The sequence below is a fragment of the Hordeum vulgare genome, chromosome 1H (assembly GCF_904849725.1).
Source record: "Hordeum vulgare subsp. vulgare chromosome 1H, MorexV3_pseudomolecules_assembly, whole genome shotgun sequence".
Lineage (NCBI taxonomy): Eukaryota > Viridiplantae > Streptophyta > Magnoliopsida > Poales > Poaceae > Hordeum > Hordeum vulgare.
The window spans coordinates 495188301-495214891 of NC_058518.1; the positions used below are offsets into that span (position 1 = coordinate 495188301).

The 26591-nt window shown below is 41.0% G+C and overlaps 1 non-coding gene and 1 pseudogene across 1 annotated transcript; both read left to right on the top strand.

Moving 5' to 3' along the window:
• Positions 1-10244: 10244 nt before the first annotated feature.
• TRNAD-GUC lies at positions 10245-10316 on the top strand. Its single transcript has one exon. It is a non-coding gene; the product is annotated as a tRNA-Asp (tRNA).
• Positions 10317-18537: 8221 nt separating this feature from the next.
• LOC123401847 lies at positions 18538-22324 on the top strand (annotated as a pseudogene).
• Positions 22325-26591: the final 4267 nt, after the last annotated feature.

Sequence of the window (26591 nt, forward strand, 5' to 3'; positions counted from 1 at the left end):
TCCTCCTCGAGTGACAACCGGTGCCGGAGGGTCAGATCTAACGTGAGCGTGCAAGGAAGCAGGACGTGGTCGCCATGGTATCGACAAACCCAAACTTTGTTGTGGAGCAAGAGGAGCTCTACGAGACCACATGTTCTCAACGTGTCGCTTGTAACTAACAACCATCGCAACCAGATGCTGATGTGGCAGCACACGCTTGGGGCTAAGGACGAGAACATCATCGTCTAACTTTCACGGACGCATGTGATAGGTGGACAGCGACGGACCGTCCACGTTCATCACCAGCCTCACGTAAACTGGCACCGATAACAAACATGTTACAGACTCCTCCAAGGATAAGTACGACATGGGTGGTGGCAAGGCATTGTGTCCCAAGTGGACTGGTCCGTCTCTCATGTCCTACTATTCCTCACACAAGGCCGCACATTTATTTCACGGGTCTTAAACCCTGCCTACGCTCATGGAAAAGACAATTAGAGGATGTGATCGCCGATGCGGGATACAAAGAAAATGGACGACTCGCGCCGTCGTAGGATAGGTTTAGGCCCGACTGCTTTTTTTTAGTACAAATATATCAGAATTATAATAAACGTGCTTCGGTTTGTACAAATATCAGTCATTTTGCATGAAATTCGTTTGATTCATATAAAAAATATTTAAAACATATGCAGACAACATTGGACGACCGACTCCCGCGTCGGTCTTGGCGGACTGATCATGCATCTACGGACGGATGCGGAAACAAATATGCGAGCCAGCGTTGGAAATGCCCTCGTAGATGTCGCGGCTGGTAATCTGGTGCTGCGGCTTTTGCTGCATGTCGCGCCGGCCCGCGGCTCCGTCCCCGTCGTTACGTTCACCCATGGCTCGACAAAGCGCACGCTAGGCGCGTAGGTAGGTAGGTTCAGCGCCGGAGCGTGCATGGACACTGCACAGTGTATATATCCTCCTACTCCTACCCCAGTAAGATGGTGCGTGCATGGCCGCAGATTCGCTGGAGCGAGGTGGCCGGCAGGCACATGCACGGAGAGGTGACACCGTGACATAGGTCAATGGCTCTGGCTCGTAGGGAGAAAGGGAACAGTGCATGCAGCGCCATTGATGGGAACAGGAGCTAGGGCTAGACACACAGGTGCCGCCACAAATGCGCGGCAGTCGCAGGCATGCAAGCATGGGCTGCCGTCTCCGCCGCGTCGTCTGTCGCCAGCGGCAGGAGGAGGGGGAGGCAGCGGTCTCCGTTGAGCACTGCTGCGTGCATGCAAAGAGGATGGAAGAGCCCGGCCTTTGACCCGGCAGGCCATGCAAAGTGCCTAATTCTCCCGTGTCAGATGAGAAGCTCGAGCCAACACGCAGAGCCGAGGAGCTGGAAATTCCGTTTTGCTGGACAAATACGCCACGCCATCATGTAGTAGTATCACCTGGTAAAATTAAAATAAGGGCAACCATGAAGCATGGGCATGGGGTGGCGGGTGCTCCGAACCTCAAAACTAAAAGAGGGTGAGGAAAAGCAGAGGAGAGTCGGAGGCCGCAGGGTGGCAGTGACAGGCAAGGATGGGACGAGGCAGCAGCGCGGACAAGACGTGAGATGCTGGACGAGCCGACCCAGGCTCACAGCCGCAGCAACGGCGACGCACGCCTTCGGTTTGGCCGGCGCGCGACGGGGGTGCCGGCGCGGCGCGGCGGAATTGATGGCCGGGGTCGATGGGCATGCGGTCGGCGCGCTGTCGCCTACGACGCGAGGGACGCTCAACAGTCACGTACACGGGCTGTGCCGTCGCGGGACGATCCAGTCAAATGAACAACTGGAAAAACAAATGCCATATCCAACAATTCGGCCACAATAACACAAGCAGGGTCGGGCCGGCAAAATCCAGGAGCCGGTGCGAAAGTAAAAAAATAAACACCTATCCCATAAAAAACGAACAAACAAGCAACTATACAATAGATAAATAAATCAATTTGAAGTCATTCAATAGGATGTACCAATTGGAGATCATGCGTCAGCGTTTGGCAATTAGACAAACCGTCTAACTAATCTAGTTTCGGATCATGTTCGATAAAACTGCTACACTCCTATCTTTAATAGAGGACATAAGAACCAATCCCTAGCAAAATGACAATCCCTATCAACAGTTAACTAAAAATTATGAATTAGGTGTAGAAACCTAAGTTAATATAAAAGGACGACTTGCTAAACACTTGAAGGTTGGAGACAGTTACCCATCAATACGACGAAATGATATTGAGTCACCGACAAGCCCAAAATTTGAGAGAGAAGGCGAGAAAGGCAACTGCGGCAGCGTCCTGTCGCCCCTGTCAGCTTGAATCGAAATTCCGATCGATCTACTAATGAGGGACAAGGCGACATGACGCCTCCTTTCTTCCTATACCCACGACCAACACAAGCCCTATCGGGTGTATATAGACATTTCATCAGTGGACTACATACGGATGTATATAGACATACTTTAAAGTATACATTCAATCATTTTGCTTTGTATTTAGACATCTAGTGAAATCGCTTAAAAGACTTATATTTAGGAACGGAGGGAGTAGTCAGCAGCCATTGGATTGAAGTATGGATCTTAAAGCGGGGATGAAGAAAACTTTTGCTTGAATTGACATATGCGCAAAACAAGGTACCACCAACCGCATGCACCCTCCTTTCACTATCTTTTCAATCCTTATACCCGGGAACTTTTAAAACCTAGGTATATATACACCTCTTATTAAAAAATAGCAATTAAATAAAATGTCAAATGAATAAATATTTTTTGAAATAAAGTTGACCTTTTATTGTACTTGTGAGAAAAAATTCATTAAAAAAGTTACACTTTGACTTCTTATAAAAAAGATAATTTTTCGGTTAAAATAGTATGAATAGTGACCTAGAATAGCAAATAAATTTTATCATTTTTGCCCAGATGTCAATGTTGACTTTTGTTTCATGAAAATTTATATATTACTGTAAAACAAAGTCAAGTTTAATCTAAAAATACTTTAAAACTATTTAGACTTTTTAATTAATTATTAAGAAATTATACATATAGGGTGCACATACAACCAAAAATCAAAGTGTATATCTCCACCCATGAACCGCTATTGATTTCCTTGTGGAGGAGACTGCACATGCGACAAGGAAGCCGATGGTGCTGACTGCTGAGAAGGCGGAAGGCGTTGAGGAGGCCGGCATTTTTATTGTAAAAAACTGCCCAATTGCCATGAGAAATAAGTTGGTATGTTTTCTCTAAAATTCGCCATATTTTTCTAAAATAACATTTTTTCACAAAATTTGCCATGTTAATATGACTAAACTAGTATGGATTTATTTTATTTAGACCATGGCATTTTTTAAACTGGAAGCATAGTAGGTTTAGTGTAGTTAGCATGACATTTTTATTATTTTAGCCAATGGATTTTTATTATTTAAATGATCGTATATTTCTTTTCTAGACCATGACATTTTCTAAGAGCATTCCTAGAGAATGGTATGTTTATTGTTTCCAGGATGGCATTTTGTTTTGACACCGGGAAAATTGTTATAATTATTGAACATGGCACATTTATTGGACTTAGAATGGCATTTTTATTAACATACCTTAGTAAATTCTGTTTCATATATTTCAGCATGGTATTTTTTTCCTTTTCTAAAAGCATAATCTGCCTTTTTTCTAGTAATGCATGGCAAATCGCGAGTCATGCATCGTGGCTAGTATTTTTTCCGTCTGCAACATGTCAATGTTTACACTATTTCCGCAATCATGTCAAAATTTATGTGCACTTTTGCCAGCTGTCTTTTTTTAGGGCCTCGCCTGCCGCATTTTGCGGCAAGGAAGTGCTGGAACACACAGGGGCTCACCTCAACTGGGTTGGCCCAGCTTACTTTTTATGTTTCAGGAATATCTAATAATATTGTTTTCTGTTTCTTTTTTCCTTTTCTACTTATTTCCTTTATTATTTCTTTTTTGATTCATTTCAAGAACATTTTTTAATTTATGAAGAAAGTTTGAAAATTGATAATGTTTTAAAATTTGGAACATTTTGTAAAAGCAAGAACATTCGAAATTTAAGAAAAAATTGAAAACATAAACATTTTTTAATCTTGAGAACAAACTTTGAAACCGAAAACAATTTTGAAAGTCATGAAACAATTTGGAAGCGCGAACAATTTTTAAAACACGGACATTTTTTAAACATTGAGAACAAAATTTTGGAAAGGGAACAATTTTGAAAAACCCCGAACAAATTTGAAAGCACGAACATATTTTTACAGCATGAACATTTTTTGAATCTTGAGAACCAATTTTGAAAACCGAGAACAATTTTGAAAAATCCTGAACAAATTTGGAAGCACGAACAATTTTTTAAAGCACGAACATTTTTTGAATCTTGAGACCAAAATTTTGAAAAGGAGATTTTTTTAAAAAAACCCCGAACTCTTTTGAAAGCGAGAGCATATTTTTAAAGCACGAGCATTTTTGGAATCTTGAGAACAAATTTTGAAACCAAGATCAAATTTAAAAAATCATGAAAAATTTGATGGCACGAACAATTTTCAAACGCACGAATATTTTGTCAATCTTGAGAACAAATATTTGAAAAAGAGAACAATTTTGAAAAACCCGAACCGATTTGGAAGCGCGATCAATTTATAAAAGCACAAACATATTATTAAACAGAGATTTTTTTTGAAAATTGCTGAACAAATTTGGAAGCGTGAACAACTTTTTAAACCGCGGACATTTTTTGAATCTTGAGAACAAAATTTTGAAACAAAGAACAATTTTGAAAAAACCTGAAAACTTTTCAAAGCATGAACAATTTTTTAAAGCACATACAATTTTTGAATCTTATGAACAAATTTAAACCTTAATAACAAATTTTGGAACCGAGAACAATTTTTCAAAATTACAAAACATTTTTTTAAAATCTAGAAGCTTTTTTGAAATTGTAGAACAGTTTTCCTAATTGCAAAACTAATTTTTTGAGAATCCATAACATTTTCTGAAACAGAAACAAAAGAGAAAAAAAAAGAAACAGAAACAAAAGTAAACCGGTTCTGGAAACCTTCTAAAAGTTTACCAAAACCCAAAAAAATCAACTAGGAGCCTCTTGTAGGTTACGAAAACCGGGACGCTGCAACCCGTTAAATGGGGACGCCCCAACACCGCTTCGCAGAGAGCGGAGAATAGGATATTCCTTTCTTTAGATCGTTTTCTCTTTTTGTGTTCCGGCATAAATAATGCTGTTGAGGAGAGGACCCATAAAAGGCATGTTAGCTGTTAGGTCACCAGGTAGTTCTCCCGGCAAACGTTTTCGATGCCAAACATAACAGTTGGCCATGGTACTCTTACTCGAAGTTGAAGTTCACCGAAACTTCGCCTCCGGCTCAGGCCAACTCGCAAGGCCCTTCTAGTTGGGATCGGTCCATCTTGTTATTTTTTCTGTTTTTCCAAACCAAAATATGAGGAGCCCTCGGACGAATTTGAAAAGGTACCTCCTGGTGGACCGGACACAACATTAACCAGCAGATAACGGTGATCTCACATGATCAGTTATCACTTCTTCACTCTTTTCTTCTATCCCTTTTTTTATTTGTTTTATTTGGACGGATTTTGTTTGGTTTTTTATTCATTTATCTAAATTGAATGATTGTTTTTTTCAAAAATTCAATGAAATTTTTCTAAAATCGATGAGTTTTTTCAAATCGCATGAACTATTTTTCGATTTCACTGAATTATTGAGATTTTGATTTAATTTCTTTCTAACTCGAGAATGTTTTTAAAAACTGATAAACTTTTTGTCAAATTCAATATTTTTTTTTGAATTTGGTGAACTTTTTCTGAATTCGATGAACTTTTTCAAAATTGATGAATCTTTGTTTTAAAAAAAATTCTGCTTTCTAAAAGCAAAAAAATGTGGAGCGCTCGGATGAATTCGAAACAACGATCTCCTGGTTCAACCGGACGCTGCAATAACCACTAGATATTGGTGATTTCACATGGTCAGCTGTCCCTTCTACACTCTTTTCTTCTATGTCTTTTTTCTTTTTCCATTTTATTAGGAACGTTTTTGTTCTGCTTTTTTTCTTTTTTCTAAATTGAATCCCAAAATTGGATATCAAATTTTCAACAAGTCAATGAACTGTTTTTAGAAAATGATTAATATTTTTAGAATTTGATGAACTTTTTTTCCGATTCGAGGAACATATTTTAGAATTCATTTTTGTGAAAACCTATGAATGTTTTGTTTAATTCAATGAAATTATTCCAAATTGGACAGTTTCCAGAAAACCGATGAACTTTTTTCAATTTTTCCATTTTTTCTTAAAATTTAACGAATTTGTTCCCGAATTTAAATTTTATTTTTTCAGATACTTTACGTTGGGTAGAAGCTCCGGCAAGCGAGGCGTCTCTTATTCGGCGCGTAGGGCGGCCTGAGCTTCCTGGCGTGTACCCCCTACATGCTGGTTTTTACTATGGGCCAACTAATATCTCGGTTATTTCCCTTTTATTTTTATTTATTTTTATTTTAAAAATATATTTTTATTTCCCATTTTTTCTTATTTACTTTCATCCTTTTGCAAAATTTATTTCCTAATTCGTGAACATTATTTGTTCAACAGATTCGACAAATGTTCATGAATGTATAAGAACGTTCAATAATTCTAAAAATAGTTCACCAGATTTAACCAATGTTCATTAAAATTCAATTTTGGTTCATAAAATTTTAAATATATTCATCAAATCCGAAATTATGATTTCAAAATAATGTTCACCAAATTCAAAATTTATTCCTCTATTTTTACAAAATGTGTTATTGAATAGTTATTTTTTTAACAAAATTTTAAAAAGTGCATGGAAACCAAATTTTGTTCATGAGATACAAAAAATGTTCATCATTATTATAAAATGCTAATAATAAGTGTGTACTTAATAAAAAATGTTTATTCCGTTGAAACCGCGAAAAATATTTTTGCAAAATTCAGTTTTGCTAAAATTTGGACTTTTTTAAAATTCCAAGTTATTTTAAGGAAAACCTGAAAACAGTAATAAAAACAAAAAGAATAAAGAATAAAACAATGAATTAAAAAAAAGTTGGGAGTCTAGGCCTGCTCATGGGCTAGCACTCTAGGGGCGCACGGGAGGGGAGTGATGTGTGCTAGCATGGTTCACCCGCGCGTCACGCGTCATATAGGAGCTCCCAGCTCGCGACCCCATGTGGTCCGGCCCCATCAATTTGGACGGGATATATACAAATCGTGGTCCAACACGTGCATGCAAACGGAGATTTGTTTGAATTTTATCCGTTTCCGACTCATTTTTCGTCTAATTTTGTATCATGTTTGCGTCAAAACGGAGAGGACGCGGACGCATGCAGACTCTGTTTTTGTCCTCTTGTAGTCTGCCCCGTCGGGGAAGCATACCCCTTTTCCCCCTTCCTATGCGACCTGCTCCTCCCCCTCCGCCCCCGCCATAGCCGCCGTCCCATTTTCCTCCTCCTCCTCCATCTTTGTCTACGCCAGATGCCGAGAAACCCTACCACATCCACAAACTGCATGCGCCACACCCGTTTGAGGAGTTCTTGCCAACATTTGTGGGCTTTCTTCGCCACCTCCAGTTTACAGCAACCACGGCCACCGACGACGCCCATCGCCTCAACACCGCCCGCCTGCGCTGCAAGGCTGCATGCCGCCCGTCTCCATTGCCACAAGCATGCTGCATGTATGAGGCGGCCGAGTCTCTACCACAACTGTAAGGTGTTCGACACTTTGCTTTGGAAGGATAGAAGAACAAAGATATGTCTAAGCACAAGAGAGTGCTAGGAAGGACGTGTGGGCTGCTTTTTTGTGTGCTTCAATCTTAATGGGGTATCGTTTGTCACCCTGCACTGACATGAAGCACCGACAAACTTTGAAAGGCGACGACTCCTCGTGTAATAATGCACAACATGATTGTTCATGACGAGGGTGATAACAATAGCTATGACCAAGGGCTTTAATATCAAGGTGCAAATGTTGTGCCTGAGCACCAATAATCGGCAACCTTTGAACAATCCATTCAATTTCATCATGAAACGTGTCGTTGACATACTCATGTGTAACTTTAAAATGATTTGGTTGAGCATGCATGGAATAGAATTGACAACTAGTAAATGTATCGGTTCATTTTTTTCATGTATCCATGTCAATTTTAGTTTGGTTGTAAGCTTTGTGTTTTTTATTTTGTTGTGAACATATTTGTCATTATTGAACTATGTGATATATTTGATTGTAAAAAACTATATACAACGTTTCATATTTGTAAAAATTTGGCCTTTGGCTGACCGAAGGCGGACCGGTCTACAAAAGAGACGTCTTTTCCTCGACTCAAACCACCAAAATTTGGACAGAACGAACCTTCGTTTGGGGCACGGAGTTGGCCTCCACGGTCCCTTGTGTTGTGCAAGTCCTAAAGCAAAAGAAGCGGAGGGGTTTGGAGAGTACGGATATATACTTGCTTCATGGAGATCAAACACTGGCGATCTCGCGTGAGGAAATTGAAACAATAACATGGTCAACTAATATGTCATAATTAATTTCGCATCAAAGTCGTTGTAGTATAGTGGTAAGTATTCCCGCCTGTACCCGGGTTCTATCCCCGGCAACGGCGATCTTTTTCCGATTTAGCAGCAAACCAATGTCGTTTTCCTTCTTGTTTTCTGCACAACTGCGGAGTTGGCAATGGCGATCTTTTTCCGATTTAGCAGTAAACCATTGTCGTTTTCCTTCTTGTTTTCTGCACAACTGCGGAGTTGGCGATGGGTACTGGAAATTGTATGGCTCAATGGTGGCACAAACACGTTAACAGTAGACCATTTTTTAATTTATTTGGCGGCAAGAGATTGCTTTATTATTTTTTGAGGTACAATTACAAAGCCTAACATCTCATCAGGCCCTGAACTGAGTGGAACCAAACAGCAGCACCTGGTGAAGCACGACCAAGCTGGAAATATCCTGATCTGAAAATGCTGATGGCACGCAAAACTAGGGCATGCATATCCTTCAGTAAACGATTCAAGCTAGGGATCTAGTTATCACAGCGTCAGGGTCGTTATGTTATGTTTTGTACGTGAATCTAGACAAATCTCAGAACTATCCTCCTTTAATATCAGTTTATCTGCTCGGACTTTTTTTTCTCTCGTATAATTCATTAAAGGAAGGAGGAGGAGGAAAAGAGCCCCAGGATCCACATTGCACAAAATATTTACATGAATCTACTCGTCTAAATTCCCCTTCGCATGACCACCCCATCTCTTCAGCGAGTAGACCAGCCATTTTTCATACCTTGCTTCCTCTTCTATGCGCTGCTTGATTCGTCGAATGCACGGCGATGCTTCATTAAAGACAATGTCATTTCGGTGCTTTTACAATAGCCACATGCCTAGCGAACATCTTGCTCTCGTTGCTTTTCTGTTCACCGTCCCTATATCCAGCCGGATGCACCATTCCCCCAAGCTTTCATCATCCCTAGTCGCAAACTCTGTTCTATCCGTGGCCACACTTATCCAGTGCCACACTTGGCTTGCAAAGGGACAAGTAATGAGAAAGTGGTCCATGGTCTCTTCCTGTTGATCACACAACGGGCACGCCTCCGAGTGCGATAGGCCTCGCCTTGCCAATCTGTCAGTCGTCCAACACCGGTTCTTAAGTGCAAGCCAGGCAAAGGAACGACATTGCAGCGGCGCTTTTGAATCCCAAGTGAAGGTTGTTGTAGGCGACACTTCCAGCCCCATGAACTTCGCCGCATAACTGGACCGCGCAGAAAACTGCCCTTCCTTCTCCCACGACCAAATGAGCGAGTCCTCAACATCTTCATCCACTCGGAAGGTTGTGATTCTCGGCCATAGTGGTAGGAACTCAGCGAGCATACCTTGCTTGATGTCCGGTCCAATATCTCCAGCCCACGCGTTGCCTTGGACCGCCTCCGCAACTGTGCGGGTCTTTCTGATGCGTTTCGATATCCTTAAGTAGATTTCAGGAGCAAGCTCGCAAACTCTAAACCCGTCGAGCCATCGATCCTCCCAGAAGAGAGTTTCATTCCCATTGCCCACCGTAGCGCTAGTGGCTGCATGGAATAAAGGCATTGACTCCATCCGAACTTTTATCTGAAACTCCTGTCCAGGGCCTCTACTTGTTTGTCCTCTGCATCCAGGGTCACTGCGCCTAACAATGATTATCATTTGCTAATCGCACTGTCATCAAGGTCGTTGTAGTATAGTGGTAAGTATTCCCGCCTGTCACGCGGGTGACCCGGGTTCGATCCCCGGCAACGGCGTTCAACTTTTTGTTTTGATTTTTAGTTCAATTTTTTCTCTTTCAAATCCGGCTGTGTCTATATTGCGTCATCAAGACATCCAGCCGGAGCTCTACAAGATGGCTGCTAGAAAGAACCTTTCCGTAGATGTACCATTTTTGATCTGTCAGAGATGGGATGATGAATGAGAGGTGGATGAGCGGCCTATAGTTGGTAAGACGGATCATTCAAAAATCAAAGATCAAAGATCCCACTCCAGATTGCAGAAGGTATCGCCTGTCACGCGAGTGACCAGCAATGGCGATTTCTTTTTTGGTTGCCTCACTTGGTATCTTGTTCGCCAAACTGGCGTTCTCCAAAAATCAGTCACAATTATTATTTTTGATGAGTCAAAAAAAAAATATTGGTCAGAATTCACAGAGATTGCATCATGCATGGCAAGTATGTCAAACGGGCAAAGGCTCTAGCTGATGAGAAAACCGAGGACCATCTTCATCCACCTAAGCCATAACATGGTAATGAGCATCCAAATTCCTATCAAATATCTACCTATACTAATACCCTGTCATGACCATTCGCAGGTCGCAGCAGGAGAGATGTAGGAGAAGGATCCAGTCCCTTTAGAATATTCAGTTACATACCACCCTCTTATTTTTCTAAGGCTGTTTGCCCGATATTAACTAAATTACGTCCCTGATATTCAAGTTGTCAGGTCATGCATTAGGACCATGCTTTCAGATAATTCAGATAACTCGTGAAAAACGACTTTCTAATTGTAACAGTTCACCCTTCCCCCTTGCATTTGGTTTTTACCACATGGGCTCAACAGTCGTATAGCTAAACCAAACCAGATTTGTCCTAAGCCGGATCAAGTTGTCCTAATCAAATCTGGTCTCACAACGATTTGCTTTTTTTTTTTTTGCGAGGATTGCAACGCTTGTTAATCCAACTGGCATCCAATCATCCGTATTTATATTTTGCTAAATTTTGTTCTAATTTACTCCTTCGTCCTATCATATAAGAACATTTTTTGACACTACTCTTATACTCCCTCTGTACCACAATACTTGTTGTTGGAGAGAACTAGTCTAGTTCTCCCCAACAACAAGTATTTAGGAACAGATGGAGTATTATATGGGAGGAGGGAGTATTAATGTTAGTAGTATTAAGTATTCCGGCTTTTCATCACCTAATAATTGACGCAGGCTCCGTCATTGGCAACGTTGTTTGTTAGCATCTTTTTATTTGCTATCTTATTATGAGATCTCGTCGGAGCACTTCGGATGATTTCGTTTACGTTTCCGTTTTCACCCATGTGGTTTCAGTTTCGTTTCCAGGCCGTCTCATCTCTCCATGTCTCCATTACGGCCATGAGCCCATGAGTCCAACCATGGAATTTCGAGTTGTCAATTATTTCCGTTCTCACCCGGTTGAGAGGGGTTTCATCCGCCAACAATGCATTTTTGCCATCCTTATAATTTTTTGTTGCACTTGATCGAAGAAATGCAGGTAGCTAACAAAGCTACAGAGGCAAACAGCAAGCCAAGCCAGGAGGAAGGTCTGAACTGTTCAAAGTTTTATTTGGATAAAAATACTAGTATGAATTGGGTAAGAAAAACTTCTGTTGTTCACCCCGGCAGAAATTAAACATGCAAAACAGGTGGAGTTTTTTTTTTTTTGAATAAAAGGGGTCCCCCCTGCTCCATTTTTATTGAAGCATCAAAGCAGATAATGTTCATACAGCCCAAACAACCAGCAAAGATCTCAAACTCGGAAACTATCAAAATAAACGAAACATTTTGAGCGCAGGAAATCCAGCTACAACAGCTAGCACCAAATATTACAGACGCAACTAACTCATAGTTCCAGTACTAGGCCAACACCCAAGCGATGCGCAACAATTCTTCTTTGAATTTGTCCAGCTTAGCGACGAACTGACGAAGGGGCTCCTCCTGTGTGGCGTCGCAGAGCACAACCCATTGTCGAAGAAAAGTTCGCAGTTTCACAAGGACGCATGCTAGACTTATCCATGAACGACCCTGGAAACAAAAATCATTCCTCAGTCTCCACAAGCTCCATAAGGAAGCCGCAACAATCATGTTTTGCAGAAGCATTTTCTTATTTAGATGCCACAAGGCACAAACGTCTTTAAGACAGGAAATATCATACTCTGGAAAAGAGATAGAGAACAGTTTCACACACATCTAGCCACCACACAATCAAAGAATAGATGTTGCACCGATTCCATTTCATTACAAAACACATAAGTAGGATCATTAACAGTCCTACGCTTAGCTAAATTGTCCCTGGTCAGGACCTTGTTATACATACACAACCATAGAAACACATGAATCTTTTGAGGGCAAAGAATTCTCCACATTTCCCCCCAATGGTAGAAACCACACCCCCAAAATTTATAGCATGATAGAATGATTTAACTGAGTATATACCATTTTTCTCTAACATCCAGATGGGGGTATCTGGAGCCTCTGTTAAGTGGACAACTTGCACAATCTCCAGCAACTAGTTCCATCTACTTAACCCATTGTAATCAACACATCACCTAAAAGAAAGTTTGAGATTAACCCCATCCCATACATGCGAGATGGTGCATTCAGACTGGTTACAAATGGAAAACAAATCCCAAAACTGCACTTTGAGGGAAGAATCCCCAGACCATATGTCATGCCAAAATTTGATACTCTCCCCATTACCAACAATCCACTTATAAAAATTCTTCGAGGCATTTAATGCCCAAGTTACGCTCTTCCAAAAGGAGGAGCCATTGTCAGCTTTAGCTCAAAAGATATTGGGGGCAACAGTGTTATACTTGAAAGAAATAACTTTTTTCCAATCTTTAGGTTGAGGATCAGAAAACCTTCTCCCCCAGGAGGCTAGGAGGGCCATATTAAATTCTTTTAAGTTGGGGATCCCCATGCCCCCAAAAACTTTCTTCCTGGTAATCAGACCCCAATTAGCCAAATGATATTTGTGTTGGTCACCTACATTCCCCCAGAAGAAATGGGGCATTTGGGAATTAATAGCATCTATCGCCCATTTAGGGAACCTAATCACCGCCATCAAGTAGGCAGGGATACTAACTATACAAGAACAAAGTAGTATTAATTTGCCTCTGTAAGATAGATGTTGGCCCAGCCAACCAGAAATACAACTAATAATCCTATCAATGATAGGTTGCAGATCCTCTCCACGCAATTTATCAAAATGAAGGGGAACCCCCAAGTACTTGATGGGAAAAGAACCAATCTTGCAACTAAATATCTCGGCAAAATATTTAGCAACCTCTTCTTCAATATTAATGGTAAGAAGGTCACTCTTATGAAAGTTAATCTTCATCCCAGAAAGGTTTTCAAAACAGGACATAATCCATTTGAAATTTCTGGCTTTGTCTTTGGAGTTAGACAAAAAAAGGAGAGTGTCATTAGCGTACTGTAGACTGACAATCCCTCCATTAACCACATGAGGCAGAAGCCCCGAAATCAAATTTTGTTGAGCAGCTTTAAACAACATTTTGGAAAACACATTAGCAACTAAGTTGAAAAGAAGAGGAGACAGAGGGTCCCCTTGTTTGAGACCCTTACCACCCACAAAATATGGGCCAGTCTCATCATTAATACGGACAGTGAATGTACTTTTAAGAATAACACTTTTGATCCAGGAAATCCACTTGATCCCAAAACCCCTAGATCTGAGCATGTCAAAAAGAAATTCCTAGCTTACCCTATCATAGGCTTTCTCATAATCTATTTTGAGCACAAGCCCTTGAGTTTTAGATCTCTTAATCTCATGGATAACTTCATGGGCCAAAACCACACTCTCCAAAATAAATCTACCCTTAATAAAGACAATTTTGTTTGAGGAGATCAGTCTATCCCCAACAGGGGATAATCTGGTGGTCATGGCCTTAGTGAGGATCTTAACTGCACAGTTCCCCAGACTAATAGGTCTAAACTTCTTCATATCTTTAGCGTCAACCTGTTTGGGAATTAAAACAATGATGGCGAAGTTCAGTTTATAAATATCAAGTTTCCCCATCTCAAAATCCCTAACCATTGCCATAAAATCATTTTTAATCAGATCCCAAAATACCTGATAAAACATGAAGGAAAGACCATCAGGTCCTGGTGCACCATGTGCATAGGAATTGAAAATGGCATTTTTAATTTCTTCTTCAGAAAAATATTTCTGTAACATTTCGTTTTCCACCTGAGTAACCAATTCATCATCCTTCCAAAAGGAAGGACCCAGACTAATATTGTGTTTCTCTTCAAAACCAAAAAGATTTTTATAGAAAGATGTGGCAATCCCCAACATCTCTTTAGTAGAATGAACAGGGCCATTGTCTCCATTAAGTTCAAAGAGGTTATTCTTCCTATGTCGATGATTAGCTAAGGCATGGAAATATTTGTTGTTCTTATCTCCATCTAAGATCTTCCTATCCCTGGAACGCTGCCACAAGGCAGTCTCTTCTTTCTTCCATATATCATCTAATTCATTTTTAATAGCCTCCATATGGATCCTATCAATCTCATTTAAGCGGTTAGTTTCAGAGAACACATCCACGATATCAAATTCTTGAAGAAGTTTTTTCTTCTTTTTCTTAAGGGCAGCCTCAATATTGATGCTCCAACCCTTAATCTTTTTCCGGAGAATTTTGGTTTTATTCAACCAATGCTCAATAGCCACATTGCAGTATGTAGTGTTAGTCCAAGTCTTATACACTAAATCTTTGAAATCAGGTTGGTCTAACCACCACTTCTCAAAACGAAAAGGCTTGGGGGAGGTAACCCTCCTAGCTTTTGTATCTAATAAAAGAGGGATATGATCACTCCCAACCCGAGGAAGTGCACATAGTACAGACAAAGGAAAGCGAGCATCCCAAGAAGTGGATACAAGGACCCGATCTATCATAGAAAAAATAGGATCAATTTGGTTGTTACTCCAGGTAAAACTCCTATTAGCTATCTTGATCTCCATGAGGCCCCATTTGTTAATCCAATCATTGAACAAGTAGGAAGACTGGTTGTTAATCAGCCCATTATTCTTGTCCATGTTAGATCTAACAAGGTTAAAATCCCCACCAAACAGCACAAGGTAGGAAATTTGGGACATGATATCATGTAGTTCAGCAATGTACTCAATTTTTCGATCGTTGTAGGCAGTACCGTAGACAGCAATCAATTGCCAAACAAAACCATTATCTTTATTTTTAACAGTAATAACTATGCAGAACTTCTTATTAACAACACCTACTATCTCAAATACTTTATTCCCAAGACCCACAAGGATGCCACCAGCACTATTAACAGCAGGGAGAATGTGCCAGGAAAAGTCCCCCCCCCCCCACTAGCAATGGTCTTCAACATGTGATTCTCAATAATCTCTCTTTTGGTTTCAAAGAAACCCACAAAATCAATTATGTGCTTACTAATAAAATCTCCTAGGCACTGTAATTTGCCATGCTGCCCTAGACCTCTAATGTTCCAAAAGGCACCAATCATGAGATCTTAAAAGAATGGGATAATCCACAAGGCTTGCCTTTAGTAAGAAGAGTTGGACTATCTAAAACTAAAACAACAGCGCCCCTGTTTTAGAATTAGGAATAGTATCCATAGGAAAACTTTGAAACTGATTTTCCACATCTAGATTGTCAAGGAGAACAATCTCCGGGTTAAGATCAGCAAATTGAAGACATCTTTTATTCTCAGCATCTATCATGTTGTTAATAATAGAATCTTGTTCATTATCATTACTACCTAGAAAAACATCCACTTTCTTAGCATATTCAGCAAGGACATTTTTATCAAGACAAGAAAAGGAGTTACCTTTGAAGGTCTTGGGAATCTCCAGATTTTTCTTCTTTTGATACTCCTTAGCTTTATCCATAATATTGATGTCCCCATGTCCTCTAGTAGTAGGCCTGATGGATAGAACTGGACCCCATTTAGTAGATTCCTCCTGAAATTTCCCTTTATTTTCCGATTCAGTCTGTTCCAAGGTATCAAGAAGAGATCTCTTAGTGGAGCTGAAGATTTTAATCATCTCATCAGGGAGGCATTGCATCTCTGGAAGTTTGTCCATACATTCCTCATCAGATTCAGCCATATCAATTTTTTTAATTGTTCAGAACAGTAGTCCATATGGGCAGACATAGGACTTACACCACGATGAGGGGATATCCTCATAGGAGAGACCACCATGTCATCCACAATGTCACCAGGGTTGTTAGCCATAAGACCACTTGATTTGATTTCTTTTAGAAAAGTTTCATGGTCTCCATATGACATAAATTGGGGGTGGAACTCAGCTGCAGAAACAGCTCCTATCTGTTTGTTACTAGGAGAATAGGCTGGTCTGTAACTGTGAGCAGAAACTCCAACAGGTGGAGTTCTCCTCTCAAAGCGAAAAACCACACACAATACGTCATATCTATTGGTCGCCGATATGGCATCAATTCCTGGGATCTAGGACCTTGAACTGAACATACGATGGAACTCTCCCCGCGATGTACCTACTCGCAACCTCCACGGCTCTAAGGGCTCATGCGAGGATTGTCTTTCTCCCTGACGAGAATTGGCTAATCCTTGTTGAGGTGGGGCATTTATTAGTGGTACCCAAACTCCCATCATAGTTGTAGATCGGGTCCAAAGTCAGGCGCTTGAGTGAAGGAGCATTCTCGAGGATGAAGGTCGTGAGCTCGACCAGGCTCTTGGATGCACAGAAGCCCGCGATGTCCACCTGCCGGAGGTAGCCATATTTGCGCTCCAACTTCCGCCCCAAATACTTGTCGTTGTCATCTCTCACGTCGAGATCGAGCCTAAGGGCACCATACTCTACCTGCATATACATAAATATGTATGACCAACATTCATCATTATTGTCATTCATCTAATAAACAAGTGTATCATAGTGACTGGTAGGTAGCTCCATGAGATGTTATAGTGACTCGCACGTAGGACGAAAGAATCCAAGACAGGAGAAGCATCAAGAAAAGAAACAAAAGAGAAGACATCATAGCTTGTGCAAAAGGCTGGCAATGTTGGTCGTCGGAGTTCGAGGTCCAACCTCCTGAGGCAGGGGAGCTAGGAAGGAATGATTGAAATGTTGACATTCTATGCGACAAATACAATGGTTAGTCATGTGTTTCTTTAAACATGAAAGTGTTGCATCTAATATGATCATTACGGTGTTAAAATACACAAAAATACCTCGGTAGGAGAACATATGGTAAGGTGTTAGGTTGATCTCTCGTTCAATGGGTCCAACGGCCCATTGGAACCTTGACCCACGCCCTGATCGGGGGCGTCCAGCCCAAGTAAGGCCGGTGGACTTCCCATCGCTTCAGTGCATCCCTCTAGATCAGATTAGGGTTAGAGAGTGGGGAACCAGTGGCGGCGGTGAACCTCATAACTTGTGCCACGGTCCCCACCTCCTCTTTATAGCACTGTGAGACAGGGGCCCACCAGCCTTACTTGGGCTGGACGCCCCCGATCAGGGCGTGGGTCAAGGTTCCAGTGGGTCGTTGGGCCCATTGAACGAGAGATCAACCTAACATTCTCCCCCTTGATCTCATCATATGCTTTTAACTTTACTCATTTCGCAACAGATCAATACATAGGACATGTTTCATCGTCACAGCTCAATTGCCGATGGAATCAGACAGCCACAATGTACCTCACTACTAGGAAAAGGGCTATAGATGATATAGATGTGCACCAGACAAGTAGTGCGCCACTACTATATAGCAATGGTGCACCATGTGTAGGTGTGCCATTAGTGTGATGGACACTACTGGCACACCACACACTCGGTGCGCCACTACTATAATTTTTTTTTGCAAAAGTACTAATGACGCACCGGGGCAGAGTGCGCCATTACTAGTGTAATGGCGCACCACTCACCCAGTGCGCCACTACTATAATTTTTTTTTTTTGCAAAACTACTAATGGCGCACCACCAGCTGGTGCGCCATTAGTAACCAGAGTTACTAATGACGCATTTGTAGGTGGTGCGCCACTACTATTTTTTTTTACAAAACTACTAATGGCGCACCAGCAGCGCCATTAGTAATCAGGGTTACTAATGGCGCATTTATAGGTGGTGCGCCACTACTATTTTTTATTTATTTTTTTATTTTTGCAAAACTACCCCTCTTCTCCTAGGGTTCCCCCCGCCCAGATCCGAATCCAATCCAATCCCGCCCCCTCTCGTCGGCGACGGGATGGAGGGGGCGCCGCGGCTGACGCAGGGGGCGGTGAGGGAGATATGGGAGCCGCCGGACGGGCCGGGGACCATCCAGCCGGTGCTGCAGGTGGCGGACCTGCGCCCCGTCACCACCAAGAACCACGTCGGCCACCAGTCGGAGCGCTACCGCATGCTGCTCTCCGACGGCCTCCACTCCCAGCAGTCCATGCTCGCCACCACCCACAACCACCTCGTCAAGACCGGCGCCCTCCGCCTCGGCTCCGTCTTCCACCTCTACGACATCACCTGCAACACCATCCAGACCCGCAGGTCCGCCCGCCTCTCCCCTTCGATTTCTCTCCTCCGACAATGACTGGATCTTGGTCCGTTTCCTTCCTTCGGTTCGATTCGCGGGGGCGCAAAAACCGGGGTACATATTATTATGAGTCAAAAGATTTAGGGTTGCTGATGGGATCTTGGTATATACAGATGATAAGCAGCGAGACGGCGGCGCCGACGGCCAAATGCAGGACGAGAGCAGGGACAATAGGTCCCTGGTTGACAATAACACAGCGCAGACGCTGTTGAGCGAGGACATCGAGGCGATCAAGCGGTGAGGGTTCGACCGTGATCCACTTTGTCCTGGTTGAGTAGGATGCTTATTTGTCTGTTCCGTGTTTTAATAGGGAGGGCGCGAGCGGCAACGCGATTGTGGAGGCTTTGATAGCGAATAGCTCCACATTTGGAAATAAGACCGTGTTCTCACAGGTTATCATCAGGCCATCAGTTACTGTCTAGTTTGATTCCTTGCTCGTTCTGGAGGATGATGAGGACTGATTTCGTGGTGCTGTACAGTGTGACAATCACATATGTAGTGTTTGAACGCTTAGGAGGTAAATTATGCTTTTTCTTGTGACACTGGATATTATTTGGTGTTAACCAATCGAATGGAATTTAGTTTGATTGAGATTGTGCTGCATTTAATATGTTTTGTCAAAAGACACTATTTTAACCTAGCTGGTTGTTGAAAAATCACCTTGATTTCAGTGGAAAGCTGTTACATATCAATCTTTTACTTGGTATATGTGTAGTAGAAAATGTTATGGCATGTAATCACTAATTCTCACAAGTCGCGCTTGTTTCCACCAAACTGCAATATACCTCTACGAATATGAAAGCTATAGACTGATCTGCCACTGCCAGCTCGAGGTGTTTGTAAATATTTGTAAAGCTGTTACATATCAATCTTTTACTTGGTATATTTGCAGTACTTATTATGAATCGAAAGATCTAGAGATGTCGAATCTGCAGTGTCCGCTCGTATGAGCTCTGAAACCTGTGCTATTTAGATGAATATAGTACTGCTAATAAAGTGAGGGGAATTTCTTGTTTGATCCCGTGTTATTTAGATGAATCTTTTTAGCTTTTCATGTCTGCTGGTGTGCCAAGAATTAGTCTGCGAGCTGCAATCTCGCTCTTCCGTGGCCTGTAAATATAGTTTGGTTTCCTCTCCCACCGTGATTTGACGTGCCGTTGTCTTTTTGCGGGTGTACTCTGATCCAATGAAATGCACTTTGCTTTTCATGTGTTATTAACAAGTACCAATGCCAAGAACGCTAGTTCTTTAAGAAACTACCCTTGCTATGTTATGATATTATCAGCCCATGGCGTCATGTCTTTAATTCTTCTTGTGTTGTATTTTGTGCCAATGCTGCTAAAGCAAAATTGAACCAATGGAACAGTTTACATCATGTGCTGTCATGATCTGAGTTATAGGACTTGCATAAGTGTTTGGTACCTTGTTTGTTCTTGTGACTGTGATTAAACATGCATATTTCTAGATAAAAAAAATCACGTGTTGGTTTATGAATGCTATAACAAATCACGTACGTGTATGCTAGATAAAAGAAGCAACCAAGCTAGTAGCTTCATGACATTTCAGCTCATATGATTTTTTTATATAAGAGAGATTCTCCAGTTTAATAGAACACATCGTGAATAATTATGAATTTCCTTTTTTTTAGGACTATTTTTTTTGATTGTATAGAACATGAGGGAGCATTTAATCTCTTGCGCAAAAACTCCATGCCCGAAAGAAATAATCTATATTGCCTGTGTTACTACAACCCGATTTATCTCTGTTCTTGCAATAGGTTGTACAATGGATGCATTTCACAATTTGTTGTTCTGTAATAATAAAGCTGGTCTCTCTGCTATGCAGGACGCGATTGAAGAGTGCCGAAAGCTCTGCGGTGGACATGGTTACCTGAACAGCAGTGAGCTCCCTGAACTGTTTGCGGTCTATGTTCCTGCCTGCACCTATGAAGGAGACAATGTCGTTTTGATGTTGCATGTTAGTGTCATTTGGCACCTGATCCGCTTTAACCTGTTTTTTGTACCTTGGTTCAGTATTGGCCAGCAGTAGTATAATCACAACCTTGGATCCTTTCTGCAGGTTGCAAGGTTTTTGATGAAGACCGTCTCTCAGGTGGCCACTAGGAACCAACCTGTCGGCACCGTAGCTTACATGGGCAACATACATCACTTGATGCAATGCAAAAGCGCTGTAAATACAGGTATGCAGCTACATCTTCAGGCAGACTTCTCTTTATAACATAACTTCTGCAACTGCCTGAGACGTTTTGTCTCGAGCTTCTTTTTGGTGAAGCGATTGACCTTGTGATTGATCGTCATACTGATTCATGCATCAATGATTCTCTGCAGCCGAAGACTGGCTCAATCCTGCTACCGTAAAGAAGGTGTTTGAAGCTAGGGCCCTGAGGATGGCCGTGAACTGTGCCCAGCAAGGCGCCAAGCCAAGAAGAAGGTTGGTGTTGCACATAGTCAGTAATTGAAAACATCAAAACAGCTGAAGACTGGCTTAACGTTGGGTGTTTTTTGTAGCATCTCTTAGTGAATTTCTTGGTGCACTCATTGACATGGATGATCTCGTTCCTTTGCAGGTTTCTCTGAGCTCTCACCTGATTTGCTCGAGGCTGCCGTGGCTCACGTCCAGCTGATCATTGTGACCAAGTGAGTAGTCGGTCTTAGGCTGGGGTTGATGCATATCTAGTTTCAGGAATAATCCAATCATTCATTTATCTTCCGCCTCCCCCTCTGTGCCATAGATTCATCGAGAAGATGCAGGAGGACATCCCTGGCCCTGGGGTGAAGGAGCAGCTCCAGAAGCTGTGCAGCATCTACGCGCTCCACCTACTCCACAAGCACCTGGCCGGGGAGAGGGCCACCGCCCACTTCGACGTCGACGCCATGAAGGTCGCATGGGCAGGCTCCCGCCACGCCGTCGAGGTCGCCGACCGCATGGCCAGGCTCGTCGCATCAGACCCCGTAAGCACTGCGGCACACCCCGTAAGCACACGGGGCTTGCTGTCTACTAAAGTTTTTCTGCAAGCATACTGCATTTTGTCGCGTGTCATCAGAATTGAATTGGTAAGATGCCTATGCAAGCAGTGCTTTGTGCAGGATGCTCCATATTACCTTTATTTTTTTGCTGAAATTTATAGTTAAGCATGTTTTTTTTACCAGTGCTGCATGGAAGTTTGGCACTACTGTAATTAAGCAGCATGATACTACTTAAATGTTAGGTTCCGGATGTTACCTGAATCTCTGCAGTGTTGCTATAGCCCCCTTGCATGGAATCTGTGTCGCTATATGTTCTGGTCACATGTTGTGAACCATCCTTGAATATGTATGTGTGTTTTTATGAAACTATGTTGGGTATGTATGCGTGTGTGGATTTTGAACTCATCATCGGTTTGTTATTGTTGTGAACTTGTAATATATTGGATATGTATGCATGACCATTTCATTTGTGAATTCTTTTTGCATATGTACGCATGCTTTTGTGAAACTATATTGTTGTTGTGATCTATTGGATATGTAATATATTGTTGTTGTTGTTGTTGTGATCTATTGGATATGTAATATATTGTTGTGATCTATATTGTTGTTGTCGTGATATATTGGATATGTAATATATTGTTGTTGCTGCTCATTGAAAAAAAAATTATTGCACGCTATAAGCCGTGTTTCCCAGGCATCAGCACCCGGTTTATAGGGTATCCGGGGCTGTAAGCCGTGTGTCTCAGGCATTGTCCCAGGCATTGGCTCTCGTTATATATATAAATTGTGCGTGTCACATTGGCCCTCGGCTTATAAGTTTTTTCCTGTAGTGTGTGCTCTCTATATTCTGTGCAATAATATGTTTTGTAATCTGTGCAAATATTAGAAAAAATAAAATAAATACCTAATATTCATACTAGTGGCGCACCACTCAGCACTTTAGTGGCGCACTTCAAAAGCACACTAGTGGCGCATCGTCAACTAGTGCGCCATTAGTAAGCCAGAGCACATGGGTAAATATTGCCCTGGGAGGCATACTAATGGCGCACCATGAGCTATACTAATGGAGCACCTCCTGGTGCGCCATTAGTATACCAGATAATAATGGCGCACCAGGAGCTATACTAATGGCGCACTTCTTGGTGCGCTATTAGTATACCAGATACTAATGGCGCACCATGAGCAATACTAATGGCGCACTGCCTGGTGCGTCATTAGTAAAAAAATCTAATGGCGTGATGCTAGTGGCGCACCTATAGTGCGCCATTAGTAGCCAAAATAGGTGCGCCACTAGCAGGCCTTTTCCTAGTAGTCCGGAAATATATTTTGAGACAGATTCTTTAACCTTGGGCCCTTTGTTGTCCGGAAATATTAGACTATACCATAAAACCCATGTCGACTGTGTGTTCTCCGAACACACTGGGCGGTAAGCCTTTGATAACAGATCTGCAAACACTTCTTTGTTGCTTTTATGCTTCAAGCATTTTTCCATAATTCCGGACTTTCTCCTTCACAACACGTAACTCTTTGTGAGTGTGTTTGGCATCAACACCTGACTCGTTGTGATAGGAGCGAGATATCTTAAAATGGTTATCGTTGTTGTCAACCATTATCAACTCCGGGTACAGGTAGGCTTAACCAATTTTCCTGTCCCTCAGCCTCATATCAAGCTATAACATATCATTGCATCACATTGATGACAATCGTTTCACTCATTTGGAGATTTCCACACAAAACTTCGAGTATGAAAGTTAGCGACAATTGTGGATTTCGCTATACATTTCACAAGTCCTCCCTTTGTACTCACAATCTTTTGAGAGCACTTATTTCTTTCAGCATGAGGCCGATATCTTTGACCACATTCCATTGATTTATCTATGGACTGCACATTGCCAAAACAACCCGGATATATACGTGAACTGTGTCAGGGTAATATCTTGAGTTTCCAACAACTGAAGCATATGGTACCATATTCGTTTACAATCTTTTCTTATTAACTTTTCAAAACATCATAGTTTCCAGTTCCATTACCCTTGACTATAAGAACGGACATAGGTTTTCTCGTATGCATACTTTAGAGATCTTTCTTAGTATGTCCATGTGACATTCCTAATACCCCTTTTTTATTCTTTTGAACTTTGAGGACAAGAACTTCTTCTCTCCTCCTGCAGTAGACTGACATCACCACTTGCAAGTAGGACGTCATCCACATGCACAGGAATTGGGAAACGAATTTCCCATTCTATAACTTTGCATGAATACAATTGTCCTCTCATTTTCTTTACACACAAAACTTTCGATTTAAGTCATGTTTTACACCTTTACATATTTCCTTTGGAGTCACATTTGCCTTGTAGACCCTTCATAAAGTCTATGTTAGTGAAATTCAAATGGTGGAATTTCACTAACATAGACTTTATAGTAATCACAGGTGTCTGATTTTCACATTCCTAGAGACCATCAAAATCTCAAGTAGTGGCACTTCTTTCATATGGGGTTGTCGTTGCTTTGTCATTGCCAAGAGGCAAATTAATTCTATAGTCACCCATTTCCAAAAGGCAATAGGTTTTACAGGGACCTGCATCACAAGATCCCTTGTAGAGCTAACAACAGGTGTTGTATAGGTCATACAACATGCTCCCCCAGATTACTCCATCTGCACTGAAGAAATGGCGTATCTTTAAACTTTCTTCTTTATGGCACTTTAAGCACCACTGTTGTATTCCTTAGTCTTCTTTTGGAACTATAAAAGATCCGAAAATACAACTGTTTCTTTTCTTTAGGGGTATCATAATGACGGTATTCAGATGACTGTCATACTCCCCTTGACAATCACATTCTTCATTAATGAATCACTTTAGATGCATAATGTGCATCACATCATCTAAAGTACAGAGGAGTCATGAAATACACTACAATGTATTTCATGTCTCTTTCTCCCCCTTGAAATGTGGCAAGATCTTTTTTGCCACAATTTTGAAACCCATTCATATCTCTTGTGAAATGACGAAACTTCGATTATCTAGCTCATTCATCTTATCACTTCATGTAAAATGAAGTTATAAGTTAACTAGTATGGGAGTACTTTTTCCTCATTTCATTTCAGAAACTCAACAGAGTTCTTTATCATTGTCTCTTTTGCAAGTCACACTTGCATATCATTCTTGTCTTTAGGTTCGTCTGTTACTTTTATCCTTTCTGGATTTAGTGATTGCATAATGACCGTTACACATAAGGTGTACGATCGATACTAGGAAAGCTTGATAGCTACTCCATACTTTTCTCCCATAGTGGGACACATTAACCGCACATGAGTCGTCATAACTTCCTCCTGTCATATAAGATAAGGCCTTTGCCAAAATTTCTCCCGTCATACACGGATTGTTGACATAATGCAATGTCAACTTTACCCGGTTACGCAAGCATTCTTCCCACACTTTTCCCGCCATGCGGGTAATTCCCTTTAAGGAACATAAATGCCATAATTGGCTCTTTTGACTGCATCAAATTCAGAAATAAATCTGAATTATCTTTGACACACATGTTTGATCCGACGTTGGTCAAATTCAACATGCATGTTGCTTGTTTCATTTCAATCATGTTGACTGAAAAAAAGAGACTTCATCATAGAGAGTACATGAAAGACATTCGTCAACCAAGACTTTCAATGATCTATCTCTTTTCTTTTCTTGAATTAATATCCAAGAGTTCTTTTCTTGTGAAGCCATTCTTTAGAGAGAATTTATTCCCTCAAGTTATGACCTTTCTTTTCCATCTTTCGGGTCACTAGTACCCAAAACATTCGCTTTCATGAGTGAAAGCTTGCATAACTTTTAGTCTGAGAAAACTTAGCCAATAAACAACGGTAATAAGCATAAAAATAACCCTATGTTGGTCTGATTAAAATCATGCACATTAAACCTTTTAAAACTTTCTGAAATATTCTAAATCACCGTGGTGGCAGAATTAGAATAAAATATAATCCTTCTACATTAATTCCATATCACCGTTGGGCAGAAATGGAAATAATGCTTATAACTCATAAACAATGTGATGATAGTATTCTTATTGGACAACTTTGCTAAGAAATAATCATCATCATTAACCATATTGCAGGAGTAATAGAAATATGCATTTCTCTATCTGTGCTCCGAAAATTGATCACTTTGATACAAAATTTATCAGAGATTTAAGCTTTAAACATAAGATGATTCATACAATTATAGTATTGTTATCATCAACGTTGGTCAGAAAATAATAATACCATATTTAACTTTAAAACAAACATCATTCTATTGTCATAGCGGAAACTGTTTGAATCCTATTTCACCCACAAGGGAAAAACTTTGCTAATAACAGTTCTTTCAATTAAATTTTCCCATTGGTTCCAATTTAATTGGAGGGCTAAATCTTTTTACTTTGCAGCGGAAAAACGTGAATATAAAAATTCATGTACCTCTACAGAAAAATATTCTGTTAAAATAAAAAATTCATGAACTTTATAATCCCTTTTATAAAATCCATGAACTTTTCTTTTTCTGAAAATATTTCTTTTATTTTCAGAATCATTTTATTTTTATTTTCAGAAAAATCATGTTACTATTACAGAAAAATATTCTGTCATAATTAAAAATTCATGAACTTTATAATCCCTTTTATAAAATCCATGAACTTTTCTTTTTCTGAAAATCTTCTTTTATTTTCAGAATCTTTTATTTTTCTTTTCAG